This window comes from Lissotriton helveticus, chromosome 1_1 (genome assembly GCF_964261635.1).
Source record: "Lissotriton helveticus chromosome 1_1, aLisHel1.1, whole genome shotgun sequence".
NCBI classification, from domain to species: domain Eukaryota; kingdom Metazoa; phylum Chordata; class Amphibia; order Caudata; family Salamandridae; genus Lissotriton; species Lissotriton helveticus.
The window spans coordinates 226936438-226947593 of NC_136057.1; the positions used below are offsets into that span (position 1 = coordinate 226936438).

Below are 11156 nucleotides of genomic sequence, written 5' to 3' on the forward strand. Positions count from 1 at the left end.
TTTCTAATGCCAACTATAGTTAGTTTTGATAGCTGTAAGATGACGAATGTACACAGCGTTTACTTTCATAGTCCTCTGTCTAGATCAGCACATTTAAGCATTGACTAAACACACAGAGGGAGTTTTCTACTAAACAGGATGTGAGGTCCCGAGGTTATGGCGTTCCGTAAGGTACAGGGCAGATTTAAAAGCCCCTTGCGCTGCTTTTACGCCACCGCTGAGTTACTTTTGTGACACAGTGGTGGCGCAAAAGATGCACCATGGTCCGGGGTATTTACAACGAGACGCATTTCCCAGACGCGTCACGTTGTAAAGCCCTGTGCCAGAAGAGGCGTACCATCGCAGGGGGAGGCGTTCCTGCGGAGGAATACCTCCCAAAAGTGGCTGAGTGAAATTTACAAGATTTCACTTAGTCACTTTTGGGCCCATGCTGCGTCAAAACCCTGCGCCTGCTTGTAAATGTGTAAATGTAAATGTAGTTGAGCTTATATAGCGCACAGCTACCCGCAGTGGGTTTCCCGGCGCTTGCTTAGGGAACCCGTCCTGGTATTCCCCTGTGAGATAGCAGGGTATCCACAAGGTGAAAGTCAGGCATCCCGCCGCGAGGGGCCGTTGTGGAGATTAAGCAAGCTATTGCCCAGAGTCGCAGAGTGTGAACCCGTGAGTCGAGGAGGCACCGGGGCGAGAATTATCGAGTCCGTGGAATTTTTAGCTCAAGACCCGCCGAGGCGGGGAATTGAACCCTGGTCCAGGACCGATCTCAGCTTCCGGGTCTGCTGCCTCTAACCCCTGAGCCACACTTCTCCACGAAGCTTGAAGCAGGTGTAAGGATTGACGCAAATTTTCAAAGCACAAAAAGAGGCTGCCCTATTAGTTTGATGGGTAGGCTCAAACAGAGTCCTTATTCTAAGCCATGCATATGAGAGCTCACTGACACCAGAGACTAGACCACAGTATTATGAACAATCAGTTTATTTATCTTAAATTCATAATTTTTTCATTAGTGGATTTCAGTAAGTTATTTTAAAACAATACAACATAAATTAAGATCAAGGCAAACATCACATTTTATTATTTTTTTCATAAAAATCATATCCCACACACACTCCAGACAGTTCTAAACATCAAAATATCCAACCAACATACACGTTCAGTGATCAGACATACATACATCAAACACTCTTCATTCAGCCAAGTCCAACAACCTTCCACGATCAGATGTAACCCAATTCCTCTGTCCAGATGGCACTCCCAGAAACAGCGTGCGAGATCAGATGGCAAAACATATATATCTATCCAGACAGGTTATACCACGCCAACGCGCGTTTCGGTGTAATGCCAGATTTTTAAGGCCACACCTTCATCAGGGCGATCAGAAAGAAGGATTTCAACAGAGAAAGTATGTTCCAGGACCGCAAACAGAGTGCTAATGACCGTCTTGTGTGTATTACTAAACATTCTATAATCAACTACAAACTAAGTCAGACGATAAACTCTCTATGGTATCTCCTAAATATTGGAGAACAAGAAGAAATAATCCCGAAACCCCTATTCGTGTTTTGCAGAAATAAAAATCTACGAAACCATCTGGTATGTGGTTCCATTACATCTTCTATAGGCCCTAGAAAGATGGGTGTGCTGGGTCTCCCCCCGGTGGTGGGACATCACCGTTGTGGCACTTGCCAAGCATGCCCTCAGGCGTTGGTCAGGAGTGACCTAGTGATTGGAAATTGGACGGTGAAACTGAACGAGATAAGCAACTGTTCTACTAACGTAATCTACGTGATTAAATGTCCATGTGGTTTACCCTATGTGGGCGAGACTGGGTGCGAATGCAAGCACTGCATTAGTGAACACAAATTCAATATTAGGAACCAGAAAAGTGGGGCTCCACTGGTCCAACACTGGATTACCGCTAAACATTCGGAGTTTGACTTAAAATGGTCTATTCTTGAAAAAGTCCGCACTGTTGCGGGTAAGGATAGCACAGCGCTCAGGAATAAAAGAGAGGTTTTCTAGATTTTCTTGCTTAAAGCAGTTAATAAAGGGCTGAATGAACACTGCCCCTGGGAGAATGCAATTGCCTGAACCCCTTTGGGGATTGCCCCCCCTACTGGGAGCATGTGCCTCTACCGAGAGCATGTTCCTCTAATGGTGTTTACCCTCTGCCTGCTCGTTACCGTGTTGGGCCATTTGCAAACCGTCGAGCGAAGGAATACAAAATGTGCGACCAATAGGTGATAATTTTCTTAATAGCGCAAATTGAAATGGTCCCGCTCATTTACCCTGCGGCCCACACCTCCGCTTGGGGTGGCGTTCAAACTCGATGATTTTTACGACCCGGCCGGGTCACGTAACACACGATAGGATACTTGAATGTGGGATGTTGTTCTCTCCTCCTCGCGCGTATGTCTATCTGCTTTATGCTTTAATCAAGCTCAGCGTATGTTCATCCGCTTTATGCCTTAACCAAGCCCAGTGAAGAGTCTAATGCATGGGGCTATTTGATCGAGCATTGAGAGTCCACCTCGGGTCTTCCTCATGGCTTAGATGATGAGGGAGTGGCTTACTTAATAGGCGGGTGAGTGCTACTCCCTGTTGGTATTTAAAGCCCCCGGCATGCGCGATCATTATTCTTTAAAGCGTCTCGCTTCTGACGGGCACGTCGGAGCTGCGGAAGTCTGTTTCATATTCTTTCCAGTCACCAGGTATGTTTCGGCCACGATTCCTGGCCTCTAGATTTACGTTCTTTGGGTGCGGGTTTGACCGATGGGCGGCCGCCTTACTGTTGGAGTCTGGGGGCGTTGAGGATGCTAGATTTTACATGTTTTTTACTCAGCGCTACCTGTGATTATCCCCTGAGTGGGGGGCACCGACGCATTAGATCGGCACGAAGGAACTGTTATGTCCAGAGAGAGAGAATTTAGGACCGGGTGGTTGGCCCCTTTAGATACTAAGACCCGACGCGGTTTATGACACCGGGGCAGGCTGGTTATTAAACCCCCTTATGTAGCGAATTACTCGAATTTAGATCGGTCTTTTCTGCCCTGTTTTCTTGGTGCAGGTGAACTTATTGCCTAGTGTCATCATTTTCTCTTGCATTCTTTTTAGGGGAAAAACTGTTTTAAGAAACTTGATCACTTGCTGTGTTATCCTTGTCCGAACACGGAGAACAGCGCCTCCTTATCTTACAGGTAATTTCGCTCCCTATTTGACCGCCCCCCTTTTGGGGTTTTATTGACTTGGTTGCACTGCGGGGCCTAATAAGAGCTAATTTTTTCTATATTATTGGACTGGCTCGTGTATTTCTTAGTTTTTTGCAATTACTGTGCAGATCTCAAATGCTAGAAACGATAAAGACCCCCGGGTACTTACAAATTGTGCATCTTCTTGTAGTAATGTTAAGACTCGCTGGAACAGTAGCGTGCATTCATTCCCTCTAATTCCCCGTCATGAAACTGCTGATGTGGATGTGAGAAGTCGAAATAATTAGTGAACACCATCCTGATCCCCTCTGTAGTTTGACCTGGCAGCTCATATCCTGTTGTTCTATCGGATGTGAACCTAGAGATATCGCGGAGGAATAGACGGGACCCTGAAGTTCGAGGTTCCTGGTAAGCGGGCATCATTTTTCCCTTTGTTAGGTGTGCTCATACCCTATAGATTCTAAGAGCCAAAACTGAGGTAGCTTTGTCTGCTTATTTTAAACAGATTACTCGTAGGGTGACCAACCGTCCGTAAATTTCACCGACCGTCCGTTATTTCAGTATGATGTCCACAAGGCGTCTGTAATTTGTGTCCCCAAATTACAGACGATTTACGGACATCATACTAAAATCGAAATGGGAAATTTCAGTAAGGTATGCTGTTTCCCTGCGAGAGGCCTACTGAGTTTAAAAGATTTCACTATTGGCCTCTCGCACTAATCTTTTAAACTGAAGAGGCTGCCTGCAGCGGGGCCTCCCGGACCTGGCGCAGACTGTGGATTGTCATTCTGAGACTGCAGCTGATTAGCACTTATAGAATGATGTTGTATTCTCATTTTATACCACTTGCCCATTTCCCCTTTAATTTGATGGTTCCATTTAGATTGTTAACCTGCAGATGTTCTGTACAGTGCTTCTTATGGGCAGTTGCCTGCTAGTATTGTTGGGAGCACCAACTATTCTCTGTAACTCCAAATAAACTCCTTTATCTTTTATATTACTTCTTGGTACTAGTCTATCTTCCCTTACAACAGATGGCGACGATGACTGGCAGAGTAATGATGGAGACAGAGTGAGGTAATACCTCTGTTGGTGAAAAAGAACTTCGTGTGCAAGAAAAAACGAAAAAAGACCGAAGAAGAATTTAAAAAGTATTTGCTACAAGGATTGTAAGACTTGTGAAAGAAAATAAAAAAAAAGAGGAAAAAAAATAAGAAGAAGAGTATGGAGAAAGAAGACAAGCAAAATTTGAAGGAAAGGATATAATTCTCGACAAGCAATGAAGCGTGAGTAAAAGACTTTGTTGTGAACGTCGTGGTGCAAGCATCGGTCTAGAAAAAGAAAGTTTATTCGAAATTCAAGCGCTGTGGGCTGTGTGCATCTTTTGAAAGCATTTCAACTGTGCACGAGTAAGAGCGGCGTGCGACATTTAAAATCCTACCTTTTGCTTTTCTGTCAGCGCGAGTTGCCGATGCTCGTGTCTTCAAGCGTCTCAGGCAAGAACATGACGCAGATGGTATGACGTGGAGCGGCGTTGTGAAAGACCACAGGAACGTGTTGCGCGGTGACATGACACGTGGCGGCCATTTTGAGTGAGAAAACAAAGCGTAACCTAGCAACCCCTAACAACCCTTCGTAAAGAGTACGGAGACGGGGAAGGACGAAAAGCGGAAACAACTAAAGTGAACCGCTTCAACTACATTTATTGGATGAGCAGAAGAAACATAAGGAAAGAACGAGAAAGCGGACTAATTTGACATCGAAGTGACTTTAAAAAAGAAGAGGGAAGCAAAGAAAGGAAAAACTAAAGGATAGTATTGCATTGTGGGAAGAAACAGTGAATTATAAGTCTAGAGAAATAACTAAAAAAGGGAAAAGAAAGTGTTTTTAAAAAAATATTCTTTTTGTGTGGGTTTCGGGGTGTAAGGTTACTCCATTTTCTAATGAATATGGAGGGGCATAATGTTGTGAGGCCCCCTTTGTTCCTGCAACAGAGCGGTGATCCCCCAATAGAGTGGGAGAAATGGATCGAAATTTTTGAAAATTATATAGAGGCATTAGACGGAAAAGATTTTAGTGCAGCTAGGAAGAAAGCGCTGTTGCTGAGCACCTTGGGAAAAGAAGGCCAGCATGACTTTAAGTTTTTACCAGCTGGAACAAATGCAGATGGGAGAGTGATAGCTAATGTTTACCTTGAGGCCAAAGCTAGACTTAAGAAACAATATTCTAAGGAGGTGAACATTGTCATGGCTAGACACAAATTCTATACACAACCACAGAGGATCGATGAGAATATAGATCAGTTCATCACTAGGTTGAGAGAATTGTCGATTAAGTGTAATTTTGGTGCAATAAGGGATGAGATGATAAGAGACCAACTTATTGTCCAGTGTAAGAACAAGAAAATGCAAGAAAAATTATGGGCGGCAAAGAACCCATCCCTGCAAAATGCAATAGAGATCGCTAGGGTTGTGGAGGAGTCCAGTGCATGCATGAAGGAAATGGAGAAGAAAGAAAGTGTAAAGGATAATGTGAGCGCCGTTGGTGTGTCTCAGGAGGAAAAAGAGGATGATGTGGCAGTAGTTTCTAGGAGAAGCAGTGAGAGAGGAATAAAAAAATATAATGGTAATGCATAATACGGTGTGGAACAAAACAGGGGACAAGAGAAGGTCTGCACAAGGTGTGGCAGCACATATCACACAGCTGAATATAAAAGATGTTTTGCATTAGATAAAGAGTGCAAGAAGTGTGGTAGAAGAGGCCATTTTTATAAGATGTGCAAAACGACTAATAAAACAAAGGTTGCTGTTGTACAAAATGAAGGGGTGTGTGTGGTGAATGGATGCAAAGTAAAGGCCGCTAATAAAATACTATGTTTGAGTGACGAAGGAGTTGGAAGATGAGAAGGGTAGAAAGGAAAGACCCAAGGCTTTGTTTGTCATAAGAGGTAAGGACACGGAATTGATGGTTGATTCAGGTTCATTCTGGACAATTATTCCAGCATGCTTATTTAGGGCAAACTGGCCAGATGTAGTTCTTATGCCGAAGGATATCAACCCTGGGGGGTATCAGGGAGAGAGGATAGATATTATTGGGTACATGTTGACAGACATTGTTTTTCAGGGAAGGAGTGTGGAAGGAAAAGTGTATGTTGCACGATCTGGACCACCAATACTGGGGTGGAGTCATCAGTACGATCTCAACATCATCATAAACCCAAGAGCAAAAAATAAAGTGATGGTGGTCGACGAAGTGACAACAGAGTCAATTGTGGATGGGATGTCAAGTTTGTTCAAGGAAGAAATAGGGGCATTAAAGGGGAAATGGGAAAGTGGTATAAAATGAGAATACAACAAATGACAATGGGCTCAATTGTAGTGACAGCATCTGGGGTGCCTTCTCTTCCATTGACTAGGGCAAGGCATTCTGCTTTTGTCTTGGCACCATGCTGGAGAAAATAATACAAATAAAACAGCTAACAGCGTTTTCACTGTACATTTAAAAGTCAGATTGTAACATACAAATAAAAAAATAGTATTTAACGTTTGTTACATTAGCACAAATCTTAAAGGCAGAAAGGGCCTGATGTCACTTTGCAAAGCTGCGCGCATACTGACAAACTGTGACGTGCACGATTGTCTCAACCTTCTATAAACTTATTTTGACTTGTATTTATTTTGGTTGTCTATTTACATACTTCTATATTATTGTGCGACCTTGTCTGATGTGTCTGTAAAACGTATGTTTTGTCCCAAATTTTTGTCCTGAATTTTCACCTTCTGTCCTGAATTGTTGTCCTGAATTCTGACCCTTTCTCCTGAATTTTTACACTGACCGTCCTGAATTTGCACCTATGCCAGTTGGTCACCCTAATTACTCGTATCTCTCAGGAATTGTTTGACTCCGCCCCTTGATGCCTACCCTAGTCGAATCGTCACGCATTTGGACGTGAGAAGTTAATTTAGTCCTGTGTTTGTTGGCATACCGCCCATCATACATAGCTGGTAAGAATGTACTTTCCTCTCTGGTTGTATTTAGTAAACCACATTAAGGCACAAAATCTGGATCTAGGCTTGAGAACTGTTTCATGTTATTATTTTGATTTCTTGTCTGTTTTCTCTTATCTGTTGTGTTTATACATTGAAAGCAAGTTTTCTCCTTATTTGCCTGACAGATTTATTGAGTGTTAAAGTGTTGTGAACCGCTGGGATTCTGGCCCATAAGGCTTTTTTGAGTATTATTATTTGTACCTGACTAGGAAACTGTGTTGACAGCCATGCCTATGTTTTGAGTTCATTGAGTTATATCAGTATACAGAGACTAAAGATGCAATACATGATAACGTTTTGGATCTAATTGTAAGGCAGTTAATAAGTATAATTGAAATAATGTAATTATCTATGACATATACATATATGTATATAGATTGTTTATATTTTCTTTCAACTATTTTTGCAGACTGTTTGCGGAATTGTCATGTCCCCCCCTCCTTCTTTATGATTGCCCTGATGAAGGTGTGGCCTTAAAAATCTGGCATTACACCGAAACATGCGTTGGCGTGGTATAACCTGTCTGGATAGATATATATGTTTTGCCATCTGATCTCCCACGCTGTTTCTGGGAGTGCCATCTGGACAGAGGAATTGGGTTACATCTGATCGTGGAAGATTGTTAGACCTGGCTGAATGAAGAGTGTTTGATGTATGTATGTCTGATCACTGAACGTGTATGTTGGTTGGATATTTGGATGTTTAGAACTGTCTGGAGTGTGTGTGGGATATGATTTTTATGAAAAAAATAATACAATGTGATGTTTGCCTTGATCCTAATTTATGTTGTATTGTTTTAAAATACTTACTGAAATCCACTAATGCAAAATTTATGAATTTAAGATAAATAAAATGATTGTTGATAATACTGTGGTCTAGTCTCTGGTGTCAGTGAGCTCTCATATGCATGGCTTAGAATAAGGACTCTGATTGAGCCTATCCATCAAACTAATGGGCAGCCTCTTTTTGTGCTTTGAAAATGTGTTGTTTCCCCTGCTGGTCTGCCCTATATCTATTACTCAGGGGGCCCCTTTTTCCATTTTTAGTAAGGATTGATGCAGCATTGTACACATAGGGCCCCCTGATCATTGCTGGGGCTGCGTCGCGCTTGTGACGCAACTCCAGCAATTCGACGCTTTTACGACACAGATGCGTGACGCATCTGTGCCGTTTTTGCCCCATGGTGCGCCACATTTTAAATGTGGCGCATCATGGGTGGCGGAGCTGCGGCCATGAGGATAGCGCAATTTTCTAAGTATTGTTACAAGTCTAGGATCAGAACATGATACCTTCCTGCAGGCCAGCAACTTATCATAATAAAACAAGGTTTTAGTTAACTACGCATAACCCACTTGCAGTGCATGAGTCTGGCTTCACTGAATTCCTGTGAATAACATTCTCAGAAAATGACCTAATGCACATACAGATTGGGTGTAGTTTGCAGCGCCCCCAATCCATACATGGTGACTGTATCCTTCTTTGTTGTTTTTGGCCCATGCCTTTTTGAAATTCCTGATGGATTTTGTCTACAGATATTTAGATGACGACTGGGACACAACCAATTCTAGGTTGTTGGAGTGGGAGGCACTGAAATCAGTACTGAGTGGCTGGGTCTGTGGACTTGTGTGTTGTCTAGTCCAATATCCTCTATCCAATATCCTCTGGGCTTTAGTTTATGTAGAGGCCTCACAATGTCATCAATTGGCTGCAGTTCAGCTGGAGGCTGTGGTGTTAGCCATGCTGACAGATGTTCAAACACACATCATCCATCTGATTGAACAATTGAGTTGCTTTTACTTAGCAACATGACATGCTGAGACGTACACAGAGTGAAATGAGTCAAGTCAACTCCTGTCCTGCCTCCTCTGTTGCTTAACAACAACCCAACAACTGTTGCTGATAATGGATTACCTTCCCCAGATGTATACTAGTCAAGGAAACCATCCATGAATTGTTCTCAGTGTATTGTGACCTATACATACCCACTATTCTGAACACTGGGTAGACGTTTCCTGGCAAGGGAGTTTTCAAAAAGCACGCTGCTGCTGATCAAGGGGTTGGAGGGTAGGTTAGAATGGCCAAATTAAACATAAATACACATAACCTCCCTGCACCTGCATGACCTGAAAGTGATGGGCGATATAACACTGCTCTCAGAAAGGCACGCGAGGCAGGGCGTCAAGGTGAGTATCCCCCATAGACTGGCCTCCAGTCTCAATTTACAGCACAGCAGGGGAGCGGTCCACATACTGGCACCACATTGGTCTGGTGGGGACTGTGGAAGTAAGTAAGTCTCTCCCTGTGGTTAACAAAGCCCCAAACCCATGGCCCAGAGTTGACCCTGGTGCACTGGCCCATCGACAAATGTACAATTGCCCTCATTGCCAATTCAAGCCTATACAGAGCACTTTCTGATAGTACTCAATGCCCATCAGGCTCCATGGGTTTCAGCGCCCTCGTTGTGTGTGTCAGCTCAGACTGAGACAGCTTCCCCACATGCAAGGGCCGATTCACAGAACTAACTTAAGACAAAATCCTAAACTTACTACTTTTGGTATTCACAGAAGTTAGGATTTTGTCTTAAGATAGACTTAAGACAGACTTAAGACAAACTTAAGACAGACTTAAGACAAAATCCTAACTAAAGTATGTCTTAAGTCTGTCTTAAGTTTGTCTTAAGACAAACTTAAGACAAAATCCTAACTTCTGTGAATACCAAAAGTAGTAAGTTCTGTGAATCGGACCCACAGTTCTTGAGGTGCTGGGGGTGGCTGGTCTGACATCTTTTCTCATCAGCTCCAGAGTATTTCACAGATTGTTAAGGGAACATTTACTAGATGATGAGGCTTTGTTTTTGAGCAGTTTTCTGCAGCTTGTACTCCACCCGTAGGTATTGAGGCACTTTGCATGTTCACCAGTTACATTATTCAAGGACACATTGCTGAGAATATTATCCCCCTCACCCCCCAATTTCGCCCTACATTGCTGGGAGTATTAGCCCCCACCCATCTAATTACCTCTTCATTTCTGGGTGTATTAGCCCCCTACCCCCAAATTTAGCTCTACATTTCTGGGAGTATTAGACCCCCACCACTCCAATTACCTCTTAATTTCTGGGTGTATACGTCCCCACCCTCCTATTTGGCTCTACATTTCTGGGAATATTAGACCCCCAACCCCAGTTGGCTCTACATTGCTTGGAGAGATAACCCCCAAACCCAAGTATGGCTCTTCATTTCTGGGAGTATTATTCGCCAAACCCCCCACCCCCAAAGTGGCTCTACATTGCTGGGAATATTAGCTATTAGCTCCCGACCCCAAATTTAGCTCTACAACTCTTGGGAGTATCAGTCCCGCAGCCTCCCAATTGGCTCTACATTTCTGGGAGTATTAGCCCCCACCTCCCAGTTTGACTGTACATTTCTGTGAGTATTAGCCCCCCATTTCCCAATTAGCTCTACATTACGGAGAGTAATAGCCCCCCACCCACCAAATCGGCGCTACTTTACTGGGACTATTAGCCCCAAACCCCAATTGGCTATACATTTCTGGGAGTATTAGACCCCCATCCCCCAATTTGGTACTAAATTTGCTGGGTTAATAAGCCCCCATCCACCCAATTGGCTCTAAATTGCTGAGAGTATTTGCCACGTATCCCCTCAAATTGGCTCTACATTTCTGGGGGTATTAGCCCCTAACCCCTGATTTGGATCTACATTGCTGGGAGTATTAGCCCCCACCCATCTAATTACCTCTTCATTTCTGGGTGTATTAGCCCCCTACCCCCAAATTTAGCTCTACATTTCTGGGAGTATTAGACCCCCACCACTCCAATTACCTCTTAATTTCTGGGTGTATACATCCCCACCCTCCTATTTGGCTCTACATTTCTGGGAATATT

The 11156-nt window shown here is 43.5% G+C and overlaps 1 long non-coding RNA gene across 1 annotated transcript; it reads left to right on the forward strand.

Moving 5' to 3' along the window:
- The first annotated feature begins 2648 nt into the window (after positions 1 to 2648).
- Positions 2649 to 8111, forward strand: LOC144768641 (uncharacterized). Its single transcript, XR_013598592.1, has 4 exons — positions 2649 to 2708; positions 3112 to 3194; positions 7097 to 7210; positions 7665 to 8111. It is a non-coding gene; the product is annotated as an uncharacterized LOC144768641 (long non-coding RNA).
- The last annotated feature ends 3045 nt before the right edge of the window (positions 8112 to 11156 follow it).